This window comes from Panthera leo, chromosome A3, assembly GCF_018350215.1.
Source record: "Panthera leo isolate Ple1 chromosome A3, P.leo_Ple1_pat1.1, whole genome shotgun sequence".
NCBI classification, from domain to species: domain Eukaryota; kingdom Metazoa; phylum Chordata; class Mammalia; order Carnivora; family Felidae; genus Panthera; species Panthera leo.
The window spans coordinates 79,887,854-79,898,638 of NC_056681.1; the positions used below are offsets into that span (position 1 = coordinate 79,887,854).

At 40.2% G+C, this 10,785-nt stretch overlaps 1 pseudogene; it reads left to right on the forward strand.

Moving 5' to 3' along the window:
* Nucleotides 1–417: 417 nt before the first annotated feature.
* LOC122215041 lies at nucleotides 418–1,024 on the forward strand (annotated as a pseudogene).
* Nucleotides 1,025–10,785: the final 9,761 nt, after the last annotated feature.

The following is a 10,785-nucleotide window of genomic DNA, read 5'->3' on the forward strand; positions in this document are numbered from 1 at the left end:
ATAGTATCCTGATATAGAAAAATGACATTAGGGGAAAACTGAGGAACCTTCAAGCGTGAACTTGAGTTAATAAGAATAGATCGATTGGCCCATTAATTATGACAAATGTACCATACTAATGAAAGATGCTAATGATAGAGAAAACTGGATGTAGCGTATATGAGAACTCTTTGTACTTTCTAAATACTAAGTCTGTAAATGTAAGACTGTTCTAAATTTTTTTAAAAATTATTTTAAAATAAAAGAAATAGACGTGTTCCCTCTTTCACTCCCAGAGAGGGTCCTGGCGCACCTGTGCCTGGGCTGGCGGTACTCTCGCACCTTGGCCTTTCAATTTTCCCTCTTTCCCACCCTCTGCTGTGCTTGAACAGAGGATTCGGTGCTGAGATTGTCTGATTGTCTAAACCCACCAGGAAAATGGTGGAAAATTCACTATCACCATTGTCAGAACGAGTGGTTTATGGTTTTGCTCTTGAGCTTCCAGTTTGTCTTTGTATTATATCTTGTATGAGCCTTTATTCCTGAATCTTATTTTTTTTTTACATTTATTTTTGAGAGACAGAGAAAAAGCACGAGCAGGGAAGGGACAGGGAGAGAGGGAGACATAGAGTCCAAAGCAGAGCTGTCAGCACAGAACCCTACATGGGGCTCGGGGCTTGAACACATGAACGGTGAGATCATGATGTTAAGCCAAAGTCAGACGCTTAACCGACTGAGCCACCCAGTGCCCCTTTTATTCTTGAATCTTGACTAGACTCCTTAGGCTTAACCTTTTGGCCTCAGAAATATTGGGCACTTGCATTACCTGTTTATCTCCTACAGTAATCAGCTATGTACTTTTATTTGGAGTTTATGTGATGAGTACCTTTCCACTCAATTCCATTCATAACAGACATAAATAACTATACTAAAAATCAACAGCAGAAGAAATACCAAGAGCCTGCCTCAGCATTAAGACATACTATTAGTGAAGCAAACCAAATATTCTTTTTTTTCAGCCAAAAAATTTTACACTAAAAACTGAATTATATGTAGACATACTAACACCAAACATTTATTTGTGATTTTTGACATAATAATTTTGACCATAATTATTTTGAATATTTTTTATTAATACCCAGTATTAAGATGTTAAAAAAAGTACATTGAACTTCTCTTAGATTAAGTTCTATTAATATTGTAAATGTTCTTAAATGTTAGTTATTAATGGAAAGAATAAATAAAATTTTATGTTACCAAAGAAAATTTAAAAACAAACAAAGGGAATGAACTATTGATACAGGTAATATTTGGGTAAATCCCAAGAGAATTAAGTTGACTGCAAAAAGCCAACTCAAAAAGTTATATATATTTTTTTAACTTTATTTTTTATTTTTTAAAATTTACATCCAAATTAGTTAGTATATAGTGAAGCAATGATTTCAGTAGATTCCTTAATGCCCCTTACCCATTTAGCCCATCCCCCCCTCCCACAACCCCTCCAGCAACCCTCAGTTTGTTCTTCATATTTTTGAGTCTCTTTTGTTTTGTCCCCCTCCCTGTTTTTATATTATTTTTATTTCCTTTCCCTTATGTTCATCTGTTTTGTCTCTTAAAGTCCTCATGTGAGTGAAGTCATATGATTTTTGTCTTTCTCTGACTAATTTCACTTAGCATAATACCCTCCAGTTCCATCCACATAGTTGCAAATGGCAAGATTTCATTCTTTTTGACTGCCGAGTAATACTTCATTGTATATATACCACATCTTCTTTACCCATTCATCCGTGGATGGACATTTGGGCTCTTTCCATACTTTGGCTATTATTGATAGTGCTGCTATGAACATGGGGGCAAAAAGTTATATTTATATAATATGTAGCAATTTATATTAAATTTGGAATAACAAAATTATAGAGAACAGATCAGTTGTTGGCAGGGGCTAGAGATGGGGAGAGTATGAGTAAAACAGGTAGCAGGAAAGACACTTGTGATAATACAACAGTTTTGTTATCTTGATTGTGTTGGTGTTTACATGAATCTACACACGAGATAAAATTGCACAGAACTACATGCACACACACACGCACACACACAGAGCCATGTACAACTGGTGAATTCTAAATAAACTTTGTGGACTGTACTAATGTCACTTTCCTGGTTGTGATAGGTATATATTCATGCAAGATGTGACCCCTGGGGGAATCTGAATAAAAAGTAAATGGAATCTCTCATTACATTTTTTTTTTTTTAATTTTATTTATTTATTTATTTATTTATTTATTTATTTATTTATTTTTGAGACAGAGAGAGACAGAGCATGAACGGGGGAGGGTCAGAGAGAGAGAGAGGGAGACACAGAATCTGAAACAGGCTCCAGGCTCTGAGCTGTCAGCACAGAGCCCGACGTGGGGCTTGAAATCACGAACCACGAGATCATGACCTGAGCGGAAGTCAGATGCTTAACCGACTGAGCCACCCAGGCATCCCTCTCATTACATTTTTAAAGGCATTAACTGCTGCTTTCTTTTATTCATTCCTTCTTTAATGACATATAATTCATATACCATACAATTCACCCTTTTGAAGTGTACAATTCAATGGATTTTAGTATATTCATGGTTCAATTTAGTATATTGGTAACATACATGCAACCATCACCGCTAATTCCAGAATGCTTTCATCACCGCAAAAGAAACCCTATCCTCAGGAGTAGTCACTTCCCGTTTCTCTTCCATTATCCTTTAGAAATTACTAATCTACTTTCTGTCTCTGTGGATTTGCCTATTCTTGATATTTCATTTACATGGAATCAATACATTATGTGTTCTTTTGTGTCTGGCCTCTTTCACCTAGCATGTTTTTAAGATTCATCAACATTCTAGCTTGTATGAGTTTTTCATTCCTTTCTGTGATTGAATAATATTCCACCATATAGATATACCACATTTTGTTATTCATTCCTTACTTAATGGACATCTAGGTTGTTTCTGCTTTTTGACTATTATGAATAATACTGCTGTAGACATTTATGTACATTTTCCATTTTCTTGAGTATATACCTATGAATGGAATTTTTGGATCATATGATAACTCTCTAACTTTTTGAAAGACTGACACAGCTTTCCACGGTGCTGCACCATTTTACATTCCCATCATCAGTGGATGAGAATTCCAGTTTCTCCATATCTTTACTGACACGTTATTGCCTGTTTTTTATTATAGCCATCCAAGTGGGTGTGAAGTGATATCTCATTGTGGTTTTGATTTTCTATTTCTTTATTTAAAGTGTTTATTTTTGAGAGAGAAATAGAGTACACAGGCGTTGCGGGGGGCAGAGAGAGAGGGGGACAGAGGATCCAAAGCGAGCTCTGCACCGACAGCAACAAGCCTGATGAAGGGCCTGAATGCACAAACCATGAGATCACGACCTGAGCTGAGGTTGGACACTTAACCAACTGAGCCACCCAGGTGCCCCTTGATTTTCTATTTCATAATGACTCAATTTCAGTAGATTTTGGTTTTCTAGGAATTTATCTATGGCATCTATGTTATCTATTGTTGGTAAGCAATTGTTCTTAGTTTTTCCTTATAGTCCTTTTTATTTTTGTAAAGTTGATAGTAGCATTCTCTTTTATCGTTGATTTTAGTAATTTGAGTCTTCTTTCCTTTTATCTTTATCAGTCTAGCTAAAGGTTTGTCAATTTCATTGATTTTTTTTCCAAAGAACCAACTTTTGGTTTTATTGATTTTCTCTATTGTTTTTCTATTCTCTAGTTCATTTATTTCTTCTGTAATCTTTTTAAAAAATTTTTTAAAGATTTTATTTTTAAGTAATCCCTATACCCAATGTAGGACTTGAACTCACAGCCCTGAGATTAAGAGTTGCATGCTCCATCTCTGTAATCTTTTTTTCTTTCCTTCCTCTTGCTTTGTATTTAATTTGTTCTTCTTTTTCTAGTTACTTTAGGTGGGAAGTTAGATTATTTAAAAAAAATTTTTTTTTTAACGTTTATTTATTTTGAGACAGAGAGAGACAGAGCATGAACGGGGGAGGGTCAGAGAGAGGGAGACACAGAATCTGAAACAGGCTCCAGGCTCTGAGCTGTCAGCACAGAGCCCGATGTGGGGCTGGAACTCACGGACCGCGAGATCATGAACTGAGCCGAAGTCGGCCGCTTAACCGACTGAGCCACCCAGGCGCTCCGGGAAGTTAGATTATTGATGTAAGATTTTTTTTCCTTCTTTTTAAACACAGGCACTTATGGGTTCTCTGTATATTTTTTGCAACTTCATGTAAATCTGTAATTACTTCAAAAAAAATAAGCAAAAAGTACATATTTCTACTATGCCAGGGGAGCTGTATATAGTGAGGACTCAGCCATTGCACCTATCCTCAAGGAGCTTAGTCTAGTAGAGCAAGGTACAGAGTGTTCCAGAGATGAGTAGATGCCTGTTTGCTGCAAAGGTGAGAGAAAATACTGAAGGATATCCAGGAAAGCCCCATGAAGGTACAATTGAGGGCTTATATGAATTGAAGAACTATGGTTTTATCATGGGAGTTCCATTCTCAGAGAGGCCAGTCCTTGAGGAGGTTGTCACTTATTTCTTCTCAGATCTTCAGGGACCACAGCTAAAGTCATTTGGGACAGAGATGGAAGCACACTCTGATTAAGGCTAATGTTCCTAGCTGAGGGCTTTTCTCTGCAGCTCAAAATTCTCAGAGATACCCTTATCTCCTACCAAGTTGTTCAAAATGTTCAAAATGCACCTATTGACTTCCTTCATAAAAGATAGCAAGAATGCTGTTTAAACAGGAAGGGAAGGCTAGAAAATGTGTTGAGTTACTAATAATGAAAACAGTTTAAAAAATTCCCATATACCCTTTAATGAACTTCCTCAACTCTCCCAAACATTAACACTTTGCCTTCGGTTCCTAACACTTTTTAAATGTTTATTAAAAAAAATCTTTTTGACCAAACAACACATTCTTTTAGCTTATGAAGCAAAATAGTATAAAGAGGTACACAGGTGAAAAGTCTTCTTCTCCTCTCTGCCCTTTCTTTTTTCTTTGTCTTTTTCTTTCTTTCTTTCTTTCTTTCTTTCTTTCTTTCTTTCTTTCTTTCGAAGATCTAATTGACTTTATTAAATGATTCATGAATCAGGGGCAACATCCCATCTAACGAGTAGAGGGAGCCCCTCACCTCTGCCCTTTCTACCCCATTACTCTCATGCCTCACAAACACTTACAGGTGGCCATCTGTATTTTTCTTTATGCAAACATAAAAATATTTTCATACCCCCCCATTTCTCCACCTCCCTGCCCCCAATCTAGCATCCTATGCATACTGTTCTGGACTTTGCATTTATCATTTAACAGTGTCGTTTAGAAAGATTTCCAAATCAGAGCATAGTAATGCTTTTTTTTTTTAAATGGACTTTAGTATTTATTGTATCTCAGCCCACTGCCCTCCAGCATCACCTCAGACGTTGTTCATGCTCCCTCTCTTTCCTGTCTAACCTCAATTGTTTGAATCCCAAATTCCCCAGTGTAGTTCATTCTCTGCGCTAACAAGCTCAGGGCTTTTACAGACCCCAGACCGTGTGACTGGAGCAAAGCCATAACAAACCCCCTGTGCCATCAGGACCACAGGGACACAGTCAGGAGCGACAGCAACAGGGTGATGATTGCCTTAGCATGAGAGACACCCTAAAGAGATCACTGTGGGCCAAGAAGAAGAGATGATCTGGAAGTAGGCCTTGTTGCCAAGCAACCCCAGAGGGGATGAAATTAACTCAGTCTGTTTTTCATGTAACTGCATCTCAAATGAAAGCTGAGGCCAGAGTTGATCCCATGCAAAATTAATAATTACCACGTGATTCTTTCTTTCAAATGGCTGTTGCCAAAAGACAGGGGACTAAAGAATATCCCTCTTTTAAAGGGGTAAAGGAGGGGGAATAAAAGAGAACATATAAATGCAGATCCTGTGTTTTTCCATTTGAGTCTTAGGTAGGAAGTCAGGCCTTTCTATTTGAGACTGCTACTGAATCTCCCTGGTAGGAAACCTGTTGTAAAAGCATATCCCAAGTAGACAAGATAATATGCTGATAAAGGGCTGAGGGAGGCTTTTTTTCTTAGAGGTGAGAAAAAGCTTTGGATCATGTGAGACCCTTTCAGTCTCCTTTTTAAGAAAATTAAAGATGAACTTTTTCCCCATTAGTATGTTCAGAGAGGAAAAATTGTCATAAAAATAAAAATAGCCCTACTGCTTCCACCTACTCTCCTTAACCCAACACCAAAGGCTGTAAGAGGAGCACAGCTTGATACACTCAATAACCTTTGCTTTTCAAGGGCTTATCAAATTTAAAAGGCAAAAATGACACAGAAAAGTCGATTCCCAACCCCGACCTCGGCTTCTGCTGCATTAATTTGGGGAAATTAACTGTGTGGTCAGAGAGGAGGAATGGCCTTCTCACCAAGAGAACCTTTGATTTTTATTTTGTAGTTCTGCAATAAAACATGATTCAAAACACAGCTTTTTTAGCCAGAGAAACTAATTTTACCTGAGAAGGAAAACTTGCTTGCCTAACAGAAGGTCAGACCCAGAATTTGTCCTGGGGAAGGTAGTGACCAAGTGGTCACCCTCACTCAGCATTTATGCAGTGTATTTACTAGTGCTGAGACCAGATACTCCCTTGTTGCCCTTTGGCCACCCCACCGCCTTCACCTCATTCAAGGCCAACTTGAGCAAACCTCCTCCTGCCCATTGTGCCTCTGTGAAGCACGATAGAGTTGAGCAGAATGTACTGGTACAGAGAGAAAACTAGATAGCGAAATGTACACAATTGATTTTTGGGAACTCTATCAGTCAGCGTCTCAGCAGGAAACAGATGCTCCATTCAAATTGGACGCTTTGAGGAGCTTTTAATAAAGGGGTTATTTAGAAATGTTGGTGGGGAAACCACAAAGGATTGGTATTATCTTGGGCTGATAACACTGGATTGGGAGTCACTACCATGTCTAGTGGGAGAATTGGGAGGCAGAGGGATGGGAGGGAGAGGGCCACTCCACAACAATGTAGCGTCATTGGGGGTAAGAATATCCTCATATCACTTGCCTCCTTCCCTCCGATATCTGGCAAGGGTTCCCCATTTGGCTGAACCCCAGTGAAAGTCAGAGGACCAAGAGACCCTTAAATGTAGAAACTATACATCAGCCGTCTGGGACATGGAGCAGCAGGCAGAAAGAGCATGACACACAGAAAATAGCCAGTGCTAAACTTAACTTAATCTTTCTGGCTTCTGGTCTATTCATTCGGCCAGTACTTATTGATCACCAGCTTGGTGCAGGCACTCAACTAGGAGACAAAGCAGTAAACAAGGCAGCCCTCATGGAGTTTACAATCCCTGTGGCCATGTCAGGCCTAGGCAAGCCCAAACTACAACCAGACTGAACATTTAAGACCACAAGCCTTCCAACTTATACTGTGGCTATCATCTGACTTCCCTTATTTGTCTTCCCTCTTGGTCACGAATAAAGATTTTCTTGTTATTAACTATCAAATCTTGCTATCAACTAGATTTTCTATGTATCAACTATACTTGATTATTATTTTTTTAAGGTTTATGTATCGATTTTGAGAGAGAGTGCAAGTAGGGAAGGGGCAGAGAGAGAGGGAGAGAGGGATCTCAAGCAGGCTCCACGCTGTCAGTGCAGAGCCCAATCTCACAAACAGTGAGATCATGACCTGAGCCAAAGTCAAGAGTTAGACACTTAACCAACTGAGCCAGCCAGGCATCCCTCAGCTATACTTTAAATAAATAAATAGGGTGTGCCTGGCAGGCTTGGTCAGTAGAGAATGCAACTCTGGATCTCAAGGTTGTAAGTTCTAGTCCCACCTTGGGTTCAGATTACTCAAAAATAAATTCTTAAATAAATAAATAAATAAATAAACAAACAAACAAACAAACAAATAAATACATTTTCAAATAAGAAAGAAAAAAAGATTCTCTTGTTACCATAACTAGTAGCAGTAATGCAGCTGTATATGCATAGGTACATGGTAAGGCATGGGTATCAGAAGGGAACATAACAGAGGAACCCAGAAAAAGGAGGATAGTCAGGCCTGAGGAAAGACAGGAACAGTGGTAAAGCCAGGTCACAGGAGCTTCTCTACAGGGCATAGCCTTTAGGACCCAGCTCCTACCCATGTGTCTGCCCTCTACCTCCTCCAAGTGCACCTAGCTTCTAGCTCTTATTCCCATAGGTTTGGCCCAGCTCATCCTTCTATGCTGGCCACTGCCTAGCCTGTTGGGGGGTGGGGGTGGCCCTGGTCCCAGCCTAATAGTGGCCATTCCTGGACATAGAACAGCTTGGTGCTCTTTGTGTAGGAGACTCTGGGGGGGGGGGGGCAGAAGACCAATGTCTGTAGAAGACATTGGGTATGGCAGAGCCCATAACTGACATTTCCAGGCCCCCCTACTACCAGATGATAAACTGCTAGAGGTCAGGGATCTTGGTCTTAACAGTAGTTTTCCAGTAGCACATGCCATTGTTTCTTTTAAGTCAGCCACTCAGTCAGTTACTGAGTAGACTGGGCAAAATAATCCCTAAGTTATAATTAGCTCCCTCAACTACATCTGTTCTTGGGAATCTTAAAGCACAAAGACATCTGACATTTGTTGAGAAGGACTTTGTTGATCCACAGGCAGAGAAGCTAACCTGTGCTGGGCTGATGAATAGACACACTGGTGAAGTGTGCATCCTGTTGGGGACAATGGCTCCCTTTTCCTGAAATGCCTCCCGGCTGTGTGTGGCCAAGCCAGGGCTAGGCTCAGTTCCTTGCTCTAAGAAATCTCTTAGTGTAGCCTGGGAGCAAGTGAGGCACTGCCTTTGCTATGGTAACCCTCTTATTCCATCTCAGTGATATGAGCTTATTGACATTGTACAGAGAGACTGACAGCATCAATTCTCCCAGAACAAAGCTAGCCCTCTGACAGTGAGCATAGCACTCACAGCTGTGTATCATAAAGGTTTCCTTCCTGATTGTTCCTGAGGGATAGAATTCCTTTGTTTGATAATTGAGAGTATGAGCTAGAGTAAAAGCTGCTGGCAGAAATGTTTCTGAGTTCTCCTATACTTGTGGCCTAGAACCCTTAAGGCAGAAAACAACTTGTTTCCCTTGCAGGGACAGTTGGCACTTTCCACATGACACAGCTTTCTAAACTAAATTCACCCGTCCTTGGGAGACTTGCTCATCCAGAGACTCAGCTGGATAACAACTTGAAACAGCAGGATTTGACCCTTAGGATGGGGGAAGGTTTTAATTAACTTCATCTGAGAACTTTCCAAGGCCTTTTCAACTGTTTTAGAATGTTGTGTTCCAAGCGGTAGAACTTCCTTTTTCTGGCATCTAAAAGTGACCTTTAGAAGCAAAATAAGAACAGCTTTTGGTCCCTGATACCACAGCATATCAGCCAGGCCTGAACCTGCCACTAAATAAGGAGAAACTCTCTGGGGTTTCCTACGGCCAGAATGCCATGCTTGACCTTAGACACGAGGACCTGGAAGTCTTGGAGCAGACTGCCTGATTAGCCATCAATGCTCGGGGAAGGTCTGGGTCTTCTCCCAATGCCTGGGACTTGGGGGACAGCCAGTTAATATGATAGCCAGCTGGGCAGTGTTGAATATCAAGAGAGGAGAAATGGTGGCTCTTGGGTATCATGAGGCCTGGTTTTCCTGACAGTTTAGAGCAGAAATGACCTGTTGGGACTAATGGATCTAAAAAAGTCAAGGAAAAGGGTATGGGAACTTCTTTTCCACCTGAAAGGATGTGCTGCATCTTTTCAAGAATGGGGATCTCATTCTTCCATTCAGGGAAGGTTGATTGAGCCCTTTCTGCCCATCAGGCACCATGCTGGATATTGGAGGGATAGAGTAGCAGTCACACATTTTAAGAGCAAGGACCATGTTTTATCCTCCTTAGTCTTGCTTAAACAGGAACTCAGGAATATTTCAGTGAAGTGGTTCTCCCTAAGTCACATGGCTTCACCCATTCTCCTGTGTCCATTTCCTCTCCATTTCCTTCCTTTAACTGATCTCCTATCTCCCCAAGTCAAGAAAATGTTTCATTATCTTTTCTATGCAAGTTGCTGCCTTGCACAGAAGTTCACTTGTAAACTACCAAAAGAGAAGTAGAAGGGAAGGGAAAGTAGAATTTGTTTTCCTTGAGTCCTGCCTGGTTTTCACCAGGCACAACCTGACTCTGAGTGGTTGCTGGTCACACTGACAAAAAGCCTGTTCCACCCTAACTCTTCCTTCCCACCTGCCCACTCTCATTATAAATAGATAAATAAAATAGGGACACCTGGGTGGCTTAGTGGGTTAAGCATCTGACTCTTGTTTTCGGCTCAGGTCATGATCTTGCAGTTGTGGGATTGAGCATCACATAGGGCTCCTTGCTGGGGATGGAGCCTGCTTAAGATTCTCCCTCTCCCTTTGCTCCTCCCCTCCACTCTCTCTCAAAAGTAAAATAAAATAGGGCACCTGGGTGGCTTAGTTGGTTATGTGTCAGACTCTTGATTTCTGCCCAGGTCATGATCTCATAGTTGTGAGATTGGGCCCTGAATTGGGCTCTGCTGAGCATGGAGCCTGCTTGGGATTCTCCCTCTCCCTTTCTCTCTGCCCCTCCCCCAGTTACATGCACACACTCTCAAAAAAATAAACATTTAAAATAAAATAAAATAAAATAAAATAAAATAAAATAAAATAAAATAAAATAAAATAAAATAAAATAATAAATAAAA